Source organism: Apium graveolens, chromosome 3 (assembly GCF_009905375.1).
Source record: "Apium graveolens cultivar Ventura chromosome 3, ASM990537v1, whole genome shotgun sequence".
Taxonomy (NCBI): Eukaryota; Viridiplantae; Streptophyta; class Magnoliopsida; order Apiales; family Apiaceae; genus Apium; species Apium graveolens.
In genome coordinates, this window is record NC_133649.1 from 235,042,687 (window position 1) to 235,057,174 (window position 14,488).

The following is a 14,488-nucleotide window of genomic DNA, read 5'->3' on the forward strand; positions in this document are numbered from 1 at the left end:
AAGACAACCCTGATCCAGTTAATCAATCAGACAAATACTGCTCTTCAAACCACTACCAATGCAAGCACCAAGAAGCTCCTTCAGGAACATCTTGCTTCCTTGCAACTTCAGCAAATACAAGGCTTCTAGCATGCTAGAGATGTGAATTCTACGAAGGGTGATATTGAAGAGATGAAGAAGGCTATTTCAGATAGGATAGATTCTAAACTTCCAGAAGCTACAATGCTTGACATCAAGAGGCAATTAAGGAAAAATTCTGAATCTGTCAACCAAGATAGATGCCTTGGATACAAGAATGTCAGCCATGGAAGCATCTTTGACTACCATTCATCTCCATCAAGCCCAACAAACTGATCTACTTCAAAAACTGGTGGGAGCTCAAACCCCCTCCACTGCTCAACTTGATGATAACAAAAAGGGGAGAAAGGACCAAATGAGGGGGAGAAGCTTCAGATACAAATCAGTAAAGTAATTGTGCCTTCAATTACTATCTCAAAGCCACCAGTCATAGATGGTATAGATCTGATTCAAGCAGCAGCAACCAACTTGAAAGTTGCTGAGAAGGAAAAGTTGAGTTTGGTCAACTGGGAGAAGATTGATGAGGAGATACAGAAGAAATTTGAACTTGTAAAGAGCCAGTTAAGTCAGCCATCCATCACTCTCAAGTCAAGCAAATTAGTGTGAATGAGATGAGCATGAACTATCTGGAAAGAGGACAATCTTCCTGCATCAAGTCTCCAAAGGATGAAATGATTCTTAAACCAAGGGCAAACTACTCAAAATCATCTTTGAAGAACCCCTTTGACACTGTGTATGAGACACCCAAGCCTGATGAGAAGAAGCTTCTATCAAGATCAATTGCCTTCTATAAAGATCCAGCTGATTCAGCTTCTAAAAGGAGGATTGCTAAGATTTTCAGAAATGGGAAAGAAATTTGTGTGGTGGCTGGACACCCTCAATTTGATCAAGCAAAGAGAGAAGAAAAAGCTAGATTGAAGCAGGAAAAGAAGGAGGCTGCTCTAGATGCTGAAAAGGCCAAACAGAAGAAAGAGCAGATTGATATCTTGGCCAAGCTACATGCTGTAAATTCATCACAACAAATTCCCTCTCAACCATCTGAAGCTACTGAATCAAGGAAGCAAGTTGAAGAATAGAAGAAATCTCCAAGAAAGAAAGAATTGGCTAAAAGAACTAAAAGGAGACTGGATATTGTTGACAAGGAATTGGAAGATCAATTTCCTAAGGAATCCACACCAGCTACAACTCAAGCAACAAAGCCCTCTGTGGTATTTGAAGACATAAGGGTGGTGGATCCCTACAGGAATATTCATGGTGAACCTATTGTGCCCAAGGATGAGCCAATAGAATGGGAGAACATACCAATTCCAGACTTCAATCTACCAATCCTTAGCAAGCCAAAAAGGAAAAAGTCAAGAGCAGTCAAGAAAATGAAGTTGTCACCTCTCAAATCCAAATCTATAGTCAAAGCTCAGCCCAAAGTCAATAGGGGAGACTATCTGTACTTGTGTGACATCAAAGAATTTTCTGATCTAAATCTCTATCTGGATGAACTAGATGAAGTAAGAGGTATTGATGCATACAGGAACCTACCTGAAAGGTTAGTGTTCAAGTACAAAGGAGGAAAGGAGATTCAGTGGCCACTTCATAGGATTCTTCAAGAGAGACAAGTTGTACTGATTAAAGTTTATTCATCCTTCAAGAAGAATTTTGGTTTCAATATCACTGCAAGAAGACTAGTATTGAAGAAGATTGAAGAACTAAGGAGTGTTAGAGCTAAAGATGCACTCCCAAAGACTCTAATCATCCCATACACAGGGAGAAGAGTGTATCTAAGGCCCTACTGGCTGATGGAGTTTATAGATAACAAAGGTGTGAGAAGATTCTTCAGATTAGAAGACCAATTGAGCATCTCCAGCAATGAGACTCTCTTGGAAATGCAAGGAAAGCTAAATCTCTCAGAATCTGATGAACTGGAATTCCACAGGCAGCTCCAAAATTAGATTGATGAAAACAACAGAAAGCTTGGAAGAAGATCCAGACCTTCAAGAAACTAGATAAATCTGCTCAGGCTAGAGGAGCATCTTGAAAATGACTGTGAGCAAAACTTTATACATTTTGTTATTTGAAGCACTTTTCAGTATTATCTACTTTCTTTTAAAGTTGTATGTTTAGGGTGTTTTGTTATCATCAAGTATCTCTTAATTTATGGCTACAATTCCAGTAGACATAAATTGGGGGAGATTATTGTGCATATATTGTGTACTTGATGATTACATGAACAAAACACCTAAGTAGATTTTACTTAGTAAAATAATGTAGCACTCGACGGATAAGAATTATAGTCCCGACGGATAACTCATTATAGTCCCGACGGATGATGACTTATTATCCATCGAGTGAGTAGCTTATGTAATAATGAGTCTGTCGCACATTTCTGCATACACCTATGTATAGATTCTGTAGTAGCATATAAGTCATGTTGACTTTAACTAGATATACAGAATAGGTTGATTAATTATACATAGATGATGTCTTACAATTCTGCATAAATGAATTGAAGTCAAGTGCCAAAATAGCTACCGACGGATGATTAACAAAGCCATCGACGGATGATCAAATGGCTATCAACGGATGTTCAATATAGCAGTCGACTGGATGATCAATAAAGCCATCAACGGATGATCATAAACTCGACAGATGATCATGTACTCAATGGATAAAGAATTCAAATATCAGTTGACAGTGACAGCATAGTCACATGCGTCGAAGTGTATGCAAATGGAATGAGGAAGCCTATTAACTGGGTAATAGAGAACAGCAAAGTATTAGACCCGATAGTTTTTATAATGATCCTGTCTTTTAACTTTATAATCTTGGTAATATATATAAACCAAGAAGTAGCAAATAGAAACATGTATTTGAGATACAAAAAGTGAGAAACATTTGTAAGCAGAATTCTTAGCATTTCTCTGTATTCTCAGTAGTTCAATATTTGTAAGCAGTTGTGAGCATTCTTGCACATAGGGTTCTCTCGATATATAATATATATCTCTGGTGGAATCTTTCAAATCCACCAGAAAGTTTTTAAAGACTCTTGTTTTTAATTACTTATGTTTTAATTCACTTAAGTTTTATTCCACATTGTGCTAATCAATACACTTATATTTATATTTGAGTTAGAACATTTTATTTCAAGAAAAAGTTTCAAGAATTCCATTCAATCCCCCTTCTGTAATTCTTGTAATATTGTTAAGGGACTAACAAACTGGACTCACCCAAGAACTGTCAGAAATGGGATAGATGATCCCTGCATCCATCCACTTAAGAATTTCCTTTTTCACAACTTCCTTCATGATAGGATTGAGCCTTCTTTGTTGCTCAACAGTAGGCTTGCTACCTTCCTCTAGCAGAATTTTATGCATACAATAAGAAGGGCTGATTCCCTTAATATCTGCTATCCTGATTTGAACTCTCTCGGAATTCTTAAGAGTTTTTCCTCATCACTACCTGAAAGGCCAGATGCAATAATAACAGGAAAAGTAGATGACTCACCTAAAAAAGCATACCTTAAGTGTTCAGGTAATGGTTTAAGCTCAAGTGTAGGAGCTTCCTGAATAGATGGCTTGAGGCGCTTAGGAGATATGTTCAGCTCCTCCATTCCAAGAGATTCAAAAGGCATATCCATCTTCCTCTTCCAGGGAGAAGCATTCAGATATTGTAACTGCTCATCTCCTTCATCATCTTCGCTATGAGAATTTCCCAACAAGTCATTTTCTAAGGCATCAGACCTTAGCAATTGATCAAGTTCTGAAGTAACCACAGAATCAACCAACTCCACCTTTAAGCACTCCTCATTTTCCTTAGGGAACTTCATAGAATTAAATACATTAAAAGTTACATCCTGATATAGCACTTTCATGGTAAGCTCACCCTTCTGCACATCAATCAAGGTTCGACCAGTCGCAAAGAAAGGTCTTCCCAAGATTATGGGAATCTTCTTATCCTCCTCAAAATCAAGAATTACAAAATCAGCAGGAAAGATGAGTTTGTCCACCTTGACAAAACATCCTCAACAATGGCTCGTGGATAAGTAATAGAATGATCGGCCAACTGCAAAGTAATATAAGTAGGCTTTGGATCCGGTAAGTCCAACTTCTTGAAGATTGACAAAGGCATCAGATTGACGCTAGCTCCCAAGTCACATAAGCATTTGTCAAATGATACTTTTCCAATGGTGCAAGGAATAGTGAAGCTTCCAGGATCTTTAAGCTTCGGAGGCAACTTCTGTTGTAGCACAACACTGTATTCCTCTCTGAGAGCAACTGTCTCTAAATCATCGAGCTTCACCTTCCGAGAGAGAATACCTTTCATAAACTTTGCATAACTAGGCATTGTTCAAGAGCTTCAGTGAAATGTATGTTGATGTGAAGTTTCTTGAACACCTCCAGAAACTTCTCAAACCGCTTATCCAGCTTTTTCTTCTGCAGCCTCTTAGGGAAGGGAGGTGGAGGATAAATCTGTTTCTCCCCTGTATTACCCTCAGGAAGAGTACGTTCAATAGTAGTCTTCCTTGGTTCCACTTCAGCTTCTTTTTGCACTTCTTCCTCAGCTACAGCTTCTTCATCCGAAACTTGAGAGTGTTCGTGATATGTAACCTTCCCAGACCTTAATGTAATTGCCTTTACCTGCTCCTTTGCTTCCCTCTTTCCTAGTACTTCAGTGTCACTAGGAAGTGTGCCAGGTTGACGATTTAACAAGGCATTGGCAATTTACCCAATTTGATTTTCCAAGGTTTTGATAGAAACCTCTTGATTCTTGCACATGAGCCTCAACTCCTCCAATTCAGATTTTTCATTCGACTGTTGTAGATGGAGTTATTGCCTTGGTGCATATTGCGGTTGCTGAAAACCAGGGGGGTTGTACTGCTTTGCTGGATACTGCTGGTAAGGTTGTTGAACCACATTCTGAGTGTTACTCCAGCTAAAGTTAGGATGATTGCGATTGTTAGGATGATAGGTGGCTGGTACAGGTTGCTGTGACCTCTGAAAGTTGCTCACGAACTGAGCTGATTCACTAGAAATGGCACACTGATCAGTCTCATGAGCACCAACACAAAGCTCACAGATACTAGTAATCTGATTAACTCCATAATTAGACAGAGAATCCACCTTCATCGTCAAAGCCTTAAGTTGAGCAACTATAGCAGTAGCTGCATCCAACTCCAAAATTCCTGTTATCTTATCCTGAGATAGTCGCTGAGTAGGATTCTGGTATTCATTAGCAGCCATCAGTTCAATTAATTCATAAGTTTCATTATAGCTTTTAGCCCACAAGGCTCCTCCTGATGCTGCATCAAGCATGGGTCTATAAGTAGCACCCAAACCATTATAGAAATAGTTAATGATCATCCAGTCAGGAATCCCATGATGAGGACACTTTCTAAGCATCTCCTTATACCGATCCCAAGCCTCGCATAAAGATTCTCCAGATTGCTGAGCAAATTGAGTAAGTGCATTTCTGATTGCAGCAGTCTTCGCCATAGAAAAGAATTTGGTTAAGAACTTCTAAAAAAGATCCTCATATTTGGTGATAAACCATTGTTGTAAAGAATGTAATCAGCACTTAGCTTTATCCCGCAGAGAGAATGGGAAAAGTCTCAACTTAATAGCATATTCCGAAACTCCATTGAACTTGAAAGTGTCGCAGATCTCGATGAAATCTCTGATGTGCATGTTGGGGTCTCTTGTCGAAGAACCCCCAAACTGAACTGAGTTATGTATCATCTGAATCATGCTCGACTTGATCTCAAAGGTATTAGCCGAGATGGATGGTCGAACAATGCTAGACTGAATATCATCGATCTTTGGTTAAGAATAGTCCATCAAAGCCTTTGGATTCGCTTCTGGTTCTCCCATTGCAACAAAAGCTTCTTCTTCCTTCTCAATTAAGATTTCTTCTTCAATTTTCTCCTCGACTACAAATTCTTCCTCAGCTTGATCCAATGTCCTCTTACGAGACCGAGAACACGTATGCATACAAGCTCTCTAGAGTACCTAAAACATGATAAGAAATTAAGTAACAATGTCTGAGTCACTGAACTTTAACGACCAATGGTGACAAACAAATAACCTTAAATTAAAACTAATATCCCCGGCAGCGGTGCCAAAAACTTTTTAGGGCTAGAACGCGCGCTAATATTCACTGCAAGTATACGCGATCACAAATAATATAAAATAAATTCTAGTACGTTCCCACAGGGATAAGTTTAGGTTAATTTCAATCAATGTATCTATGCAACACTAGTATGGTTATTATCCAATGCTAAGATGAATAAAAAAATTTGGTTGTTTATACTAAGATTAACTAAGAGATTATACTAAAGAACATAAACTAAGAGATTAAAGAGAACTGATTAATATATGACACAACATGGGATTCTAACTTCATTGAATACTTTATTCAATAGCCTTTTCGTTCTTAACCTTAGCATGTAATGGTAATGACACTAATCAGATGTTAGGTCACACAACACTGTAGAAGGGGGTTGAATACAGTGTAGAATACAATCAAATCAATTTCGAACTCAAGTAACAGTAAATAGATATATTCGATATAATAAACTCTGTTACAATGGAACTGTTCTCTCTCAGTGATGAACAAATATCATGAGAGCTGCTAGGTTATAATGTTTAATCTTCTCGATAATGATAACACTTATAGTGTAAACCTATGTCTGTGTTTATATAGTACACAGTTACAAGATAACTTCTAATTGATATGGAATATAATTCTGTCTCCTAAAATATATCAATCAGATATCTTATACAATTCTTTAAGTCCTCTAACTATTTCCATGCATATCTTCTTTTTGTATTAGTCTCGATCTTCTTTCCTGTAAATCAGTTTCCTTCCTTAACTGTTAGTCCTCCCGTACTTAAGTTCTGATATCCATCTTCTGATATTTATCTTCTGATAAACTAAGTCCTGATATCCTTAAGTTCTGACTTCCAGTAAGTACTGATTCCAGTAAGTATAGATATTTCCTGTTTGTTAAGATCTGAAAACTAAACATGAAATATATTAGACATGACATCTCAAATATATCTAACAATCTCCCCCAACTTGTTAATTGTGCAAAAATATACAAGTTAATAGATTTGATGATGTCAAAAACATTTAAGTTCAAATGTAATAAGAGTTTAATAAGACTATTAACTACAACTTACAGTCCTTGTAGCTTTACCAACTTCTCTGGATCAATCTGAATCTATAATGATTCTTAACAAAATATCTTACCAGCTTGTCTTTAGCTTTCCTCGGAAATTCAACTAACTGTGCTTTGACCTACATCAGTTCTTCATCTTTACTATCACCAATTTGATAAATGGCTGTTCTGAGAGCTTGAATTGATGTTCTTTCAAGTCCATCACCAAGTCTGATAACTCTAGGATTTGAAGAGTTTTCATTATAACATAAGCATTTTCCTTTCAGAATAACTTCCACCTTAGCAGAATTCTTTAGCATAGGAATTTCTCTTTCATCACCTTCAATAATCATTGGTATATACTGAGAAGTCTTTGTACTAGAGATTCTAAATAGATCTCTTATAGCCTTCAAAATGTATTCTGACCATCTTCTTGTAACATCAGATTTTACGTCCAAAAGATAGTGAATATGTTGAAGTTCTCTTACAGACTTCTTTAGCACATCAGTATCAGCTAGTCTGTAAGTTAATCCATCATAGAGAAATAAAATCAATTTCTCCTTTAGATTTTCCTTATCATAAGCATCTATCACGATTTGAGCAGACAACACTTTGTCAAGGTGCTTTTATTTGATTTGCTCATATGGTTTGTCTGTCAACATGAAAGGATCTCTTAGAGTAACTTCTACTTCTGTTTGTATTTTCTCTTCATCAGAACCTAATCCAGATTTATCTCTAGGTTTCCTGGATCTCAACCTTAATGTTGCGAGTTGATTCATCAAGAAATTGGATTTTGGTTCAACTGGAGTAGCTTTCTTCCATAACAGTTTTTTCTTATCAGCAATTGTCATCTTTTCCAAATTAACTTGATCAGAATTTGTTGTTTCTTCTGTAGCTTACTGTTCTTCATTCTGAACAACTTTAGCAGTGTCAGAGGTTGTTTTAGATTCTTCAATTATCTTTCTTCTATTCAGAATTTGAACAGTTTCATCTTCTATTAAATCATCATGGTGCACTATAGTTTGATAGACTGGAATGGAAGAACTTATCTTTTTCTTAATCTTTAAAGGTTCACCAAACTTTTCTTTTCCTTTTGATTTAGGATCATTCTCAGTTTGTGATCTAGTCTTGGACTCTGAAGTCTCAGAATTTGACTTTTCCCTGATCACAATGCCTTTTTCCTTAGGCCTTGGAGGTTTCTTTGCATCAGAAGCTTTAGACTTAAGATTTGTCTTCTCAGCAGCAAATTTAGCTTCTTCCTCTTTGAGAGTTTCTAAATCCATTCCTAGATTTTGTTTCAGAAATAATCTTCTAGCTATCTCCTCATCAAGTGTCTGGATTTTAGGATTTTTGTAATAAACAATAGTCTGCTTCCCCTTTAGCTTCAGAGTTTGTAAAAACTTCTAAGAGTCTTTAGATCCTGACTGAATCAGAACATCAGAACTTGACATCAGACTTTGTTTATCAGAACTTGACTTCAGACTTTTAGCATTCATAGCATCAGAACTTGACTTATTCTATAATGTTTGAGAAATATTATATAAATATTTTTATCAATAAATAATTATTATATGATTTTATGTGCATTTTAGTGAATTCTTTGATGATTGATAATAATGTTTGGATGTTTATTTCTGATAAAATTGAGATATTTTAATTTCTAATTATCCAGGATTAAATCTAGATAATTTTGGTATTTTTCTGGTAATTTTTGGATTATCATATGATTTTATAAGGATTTATAGAATTAATAATGATTATTTCACTGTAATTATAAAAAATTACTTTTTAGAACTAGAAATCATCCCACTTCAATCGTTTTTGCGTTTTTACAACCTGAAACTCTTCCGAAAACCCCTTCCTAACCTAATCTGATAATTCTGAATATTTTCTGTATTTTGACTTTCTCGATCTGGGGTACGATTTTGAAAGAGATGTGTCCTAAGTCCAATCATGTATGATGATTTAGGAATAACTTTTATGTAATCTGTTTTGATTTCATTGATATTAATAAAAGACTTGTTTTGGTTTTATTGTGGGCTTTATCTATTTAAGTGTTTAAATAAGATATACCATAGTTTAGAGTAAAGCTTTTTATGGATTATGATGAGATCATAATAATGAGACCTAAAAGATGATAACTCTGAACTTAAATATTTCCTGGTCGTAGGATTACTAACTGGTAATTAGTAATCCGCAAAGATCGGTACATACTATGCTTGTTTTATTATGAAGGATGTCTGTTCTCATAGACATTTGTGTGGTGACACTATAGCTAGTATGTAGGTGCTTATTATAGAATAAGTTCACTGAACATGACTCACGCAGCTGAACAACTAATGGAGTTCACTCACGTGTCAGCAGATGTTCACATAGTGATAGTTGTACAAGTATCCTTAGACTTGAGGTCATCATAGTCATCTTGTGTACACTGAACTATACTTTGGTTTAGTTCTTAGTCTCTAGGGACAATAATAAGGGCTCTACTGGGTGTAGGAATTTGTACACGAAGATAGTGTATGATCAATAAAGGATCTACCCCTTTCAGTGAAGGAAGAGAATGTTCAATGCTGATCCACTTATGCTAGTTCAGGAATCTCTGGCCAGAGTGAATGGAATTAGAAAGGAGTTTCTAATTCACATTAATCAGAACTAAGCATAGTGAATGGGAAAGCATGTGATTAAATAAGATAGGCTTGACACGAGTTCCATGCCTTGTATTTAATCATGACATTACAGGTGTTATGGATAAAAAACTAAGGTTATTATTTGCTGTATTTATTGCTAAGGTTCGGGAGCTCAAGGCTTTTAATGGCTGCTCTTGTGTTTCGTAGCTTAACCCTGCCTATACGAGATGCCTACATACCTCTGTGAATTAGAGAATCAAGCCACAAAATGTAGTTCTGATTGGTGGGGTGAGACTCCTTATATAGATGCTGATGGTCCTTGAATTGGACTTGGTATAGGAGACCTTGTGGGCAAGTCTCATAATTAGAATGGACTTTGGAGTCCTAAGTAGTAGGAAACTGATTCCTTATCCTTTTAGGTCCCTCTGAAGCTAATCTGTAAGGATTTATATCCTTATCGGGACTCTTCTCAATAGCTGATTTTTCCCTTATTAATTAATTACAAAATTAATTAATATTCATGGTTTTTGGGCCATCTTTGTTCCATCAGGCCTGATCTGGTCCATCAGGCCTGATCAATGTGTTGACCTTTTTGGTCTGAATGTTATACATCTTCTTATTGGGCCTTGCAGCCCAAACCATTTATAATTATTGTAATATTTAATTATGTAATCATGATTTATTTATCCCTATCATTTGCCCCCCAACTTTTGGGAAACCGTATAAGATTTCGCGAAAGTTAAGTTCATTTTTTCACTTACCGGGTATCGTTTTGCGTAAAGTGTGGAGCGACCTACACGTTTACAATGATTTGCCTTGTACGCGGCTCCAGGGTTTGTTAAAAAACTTCCCTCCCTATTTTCTTACCTTCTCCCTATTTTTAGGAATTTTCTGGTATTTTTTTCCAGGAATTTTCCCTTTTTCCCGGGATTTTTCCAAATTTTCTGCAATTTTCCACAAATGTTTTCAAATTTCCAGCCTTTTTTTGACCAGGATCCTAGTCGAAATTTCGACCTAGATCCTAGTCGAATTTTGGGCAATCTTTGCAATACTGGTCAAAAGACTTCGACTAGGATCCACGACCTGGATTTCGACCAGGATCCTAGTCGAGCCTTCGACCTGGATCTAGGTCGAAAATTTGCCCTTGTTTTTGTTAGTGTATACTGAAAATATTTATTTGAAGTATATACATTTATTTCTGGCCAGTTTAATTGAGAATCATTTGAATGTTTACATGTTGTCTAATATTATATATTGTGAACAATCTAGTATCAAATGGGATACAGAATATTAGATTGTTAAATACGGTTATATAATATAATAAGGTTCACAACACAAGTGGTGTTGGACAATCCACTGGTATGGCTGTAGTATTATTTAGATTAGTTTATATTGACTAATAAATAATGCTAGTATACTTTGTGTATATTGAATAGGATCAAATTTAGAATTGTTCCCTTAATACTGATTAAGAAGGAGAACTAAGATTCTATGTTATTATTAATGCTTAGGTTCTTAATCCGGAAATAGTAATTGACACGTGTATATTATTTACATGCTTTGATTTATATATGAAATAATTCTTTTGAATTATATCAATATATTTTGGGTGATGGAATTATACACATGGTGGATATTATTCATTGAAGGAATCCATGTCCTGATAATATCCGGGTTAATGATGTCCCCTTGAAAGCTCAAAAAGATTTAATTATGTGAAACCCTGCAGGTGGAATTTATTCTGGCATAATTAAATAAAGGTTGAGGGGATGATCAAGGATAAAGATATTAATTAAATAAATTATCAGTAATTTATTTAATTAATGGACATATGATATTTTAAACATGGGGAATTTAATAAGCAAATAATATTGGAACCGAATTAATTAAATTACGGTATTAGGAAAGGTAGTGCAAATATTAATTCTTTAGTGGATTGAATTAATATTTAATTACATTGGGTTAGGCTCAAGATGTAATTAGAAGGCCCAACCTAATTATCCATGGTCCCTATTGTAGCCTATATATATTCTTATTCTCTTCTTGCTTGGCAATTGTGTGAAAATATATTGTAGCCACCAAGGAGCAAGAAGAGAGGATAACTTGAGAAGACGGAGGCCACACTTCGCTCAAGGGAATTTGGGAATACAATAGAAGAGCGTGGAATCAACCATTAACAAGGTAATCTTCTTTTCGTAATCTTTATCGTAAAACGTAGTAACACCCCAAGTCCGTGGTTCCCAACAATTGGTATCAAGAGCCTGGTAATGGGTTCTACGTTTTATGATATAATGTCCATGTCGTAATTATATATGCGTGTATATAGTGTTTTGCTTGTATTGGTTTTGATGCAGGTTGTTAATCCATTATTATGGCCATGTATATTTTAATTATGTATTTGGATCCCACGTGGTTTAATCGTGGTTAATTTTTGTTTTGGTTTCCACGTGGTTTAATCGTGGTTGTAATTTACACGAGGGTTGATCGTGTTAGAATAGATTTTACAAAATTAGTTTTGTATTAGATCTATTTTTTTGTAATTGTCCGGGTAGTATTTTTTTGTTCCGCTGTGCGATTACATGGGGCTGCTGGGGCTGCTGGGGTGCTGGGGCTGCTGGGGGCGTCGGGGCGCGCTTGGGGCAGATCTTTTTTAGAGCTGGATTTTTTTTCAAGGGCCATAATAGTGGAAAATTTATTTTAATTTTTTCCATTAAATTTTAATTATTGCTTTAATTTATTGATTATGTGTGTCGTTAATTATGTGTGTAATTCTTTTAAAATTGCATGTTTAACTTAATTAGGACGACATGGACATAAATTTTATTTATTGCTTTAATTAAATGTTATATGTTGCTAAAATTATGTGTGTATTTTGAATGCATGTTTAGACATAATTATAACAACATAGGGCCCTATTTAATTTTAAAATTCCTCAATTTTAATAAAAAAATTCTAAGTGGGAGAGGGAATTAATATGAAATTAAATCCCATGGTCTCCATTATTGGTTGTAGGTAATTTAACATAAAGACGAATATAAATTATATATACGTCACCCATCGTGGCATGTAAGTTATGGTGTCTAGAATGTTATAAAAATTACTAGAACAAACTTCTTAAATTAATAAATTTTAAAAGGAATAAATACGGATTTTCTTTATTTCTGATTTGGGGCGATTTTGTCAAAAACGGGTTCATCGAACTTGTAAGGCTGTGGGTTTTAAGCGAGACCGATGTGACTCCTCCACTACCTGGAAATCAAACCATTAATGAATATTGAATTGAAGTATTCTATTCAAGGCAAAATTACAAATATTGGAAGGTATACACGCCACCCATCGTGGCGTACCAAGTTCCATAGATTTCGAATAATTTAAGATTTGATGATGGTATACACTTAGCTATGAAAAATAATATAGTCCACCCCAACGTGGCATATTGTTTAGTAATAGGACCGAAGTAACATTTAAACAAAATTAGGTGGTATACATGTCACACATCGTGGCGTACCAGAAACTTATGGTGTTTAGATGTTAGTGCATTTAATTTTAAATAATTGTTAGAGGAATCAATAGCTCTTAATAATTAATGCACCCTTATTTATGTGATGTTTTTATCCATGATTCTCAGGATAAAATGGGCTTTAATCCACTATTCACCATACTTAAGGATAACAAACTTACCGGACCTAACTATATTGAATGGAAACGAAATTTGGACATTGTGTTGACTGCTGAGGAGTACAAGTTTTGCACTTATGAACCCAAGCCTGAACAGCCTGCTGCTGATGCTCCTGAAGATGAGAAAGAGTATTATAAATAGTGGATTAAGGATGATGAGATGTCGCGATGTTACATTCTGGCAGCAATGTCGGGTGTTTTGCAGCATCAGCATCAGTCTATGGCCACTGCTTCGGATATGCTCTTTAATCTCAAGGAACTTTTTGGAGATCAGAATGGGGCTGCTAGGCAAGTAGCCATGAAGGCTTTAATGAACACTCAGATGGCTGAAGGCACACCTGTAAGGGATCATGTTCTCAAGATGATGTCGCATCTGAATGAGATAGAGATCCTTGGTGCTGAACTTGACGGGGAAACCCAGATTGACATTATCCTTATGAGCTTGTCTAAGAGTTTTGAGCAGTTCTGCTTGAATTACAACATGAACAAGAGGTAGTATAGTCTCGCGGAACTGCTGACAGAACTTCAGGCAGCTGAAGGATTATTTCGGCAGAGTGTTCAAGTGAATGTGGCTGAGAAAGGTTCTTCCTCTAAGCCGAAAGGTATTAAGAAGAAGAAAAAGGCTCAGACACAGAAAGCTGTGAAGGCAGTGGGAGTTCAGGGTGGTGTGAAAAAGCCTAAGGGAAAGTGCTTCAGATGCAAACAGTCAGGTAACTGGAAACAGGATTGTCCTCTTCCTAAGAAGACAAACAATACTGGTATGTCTCTTTCTCTAGTTACAGAAACATTTATAGCGGCTATATTTACGAGCACTTGGAGTGTAGATACAGGAGCCACTGATCATGTTTGTAATTCTATGCAGGGGTCCCAACTATCCAGAATGTTTAGAGATCGTGAGATATACGTGTTCATGGGAGATGCTACGAAAGTAGCAGTAGTTGCAGTAGGAGTTATTCAT

General features: G+C 36.0%; 1 non-coding gene across 1 annotated transcript; it reads left to right on the top strand.

Annotated features, from left to right (window-relative positions):
- The first annotated feature begins 5,439 nt into the window (after positions 1-5,439).
- On the top strand, positions 5,440-5,546 carry LOC141716342 (small nucleolar RNA R71). The gene has a single exon (XR_012573054.1). It is a non-coding gene; the product is annotated as a small nucleolar RNA R71 (small nucleolar RNA).
- The last annotated feature ends 8,942 nt before the right edge of the window (positions 5,547-14,488 follow it).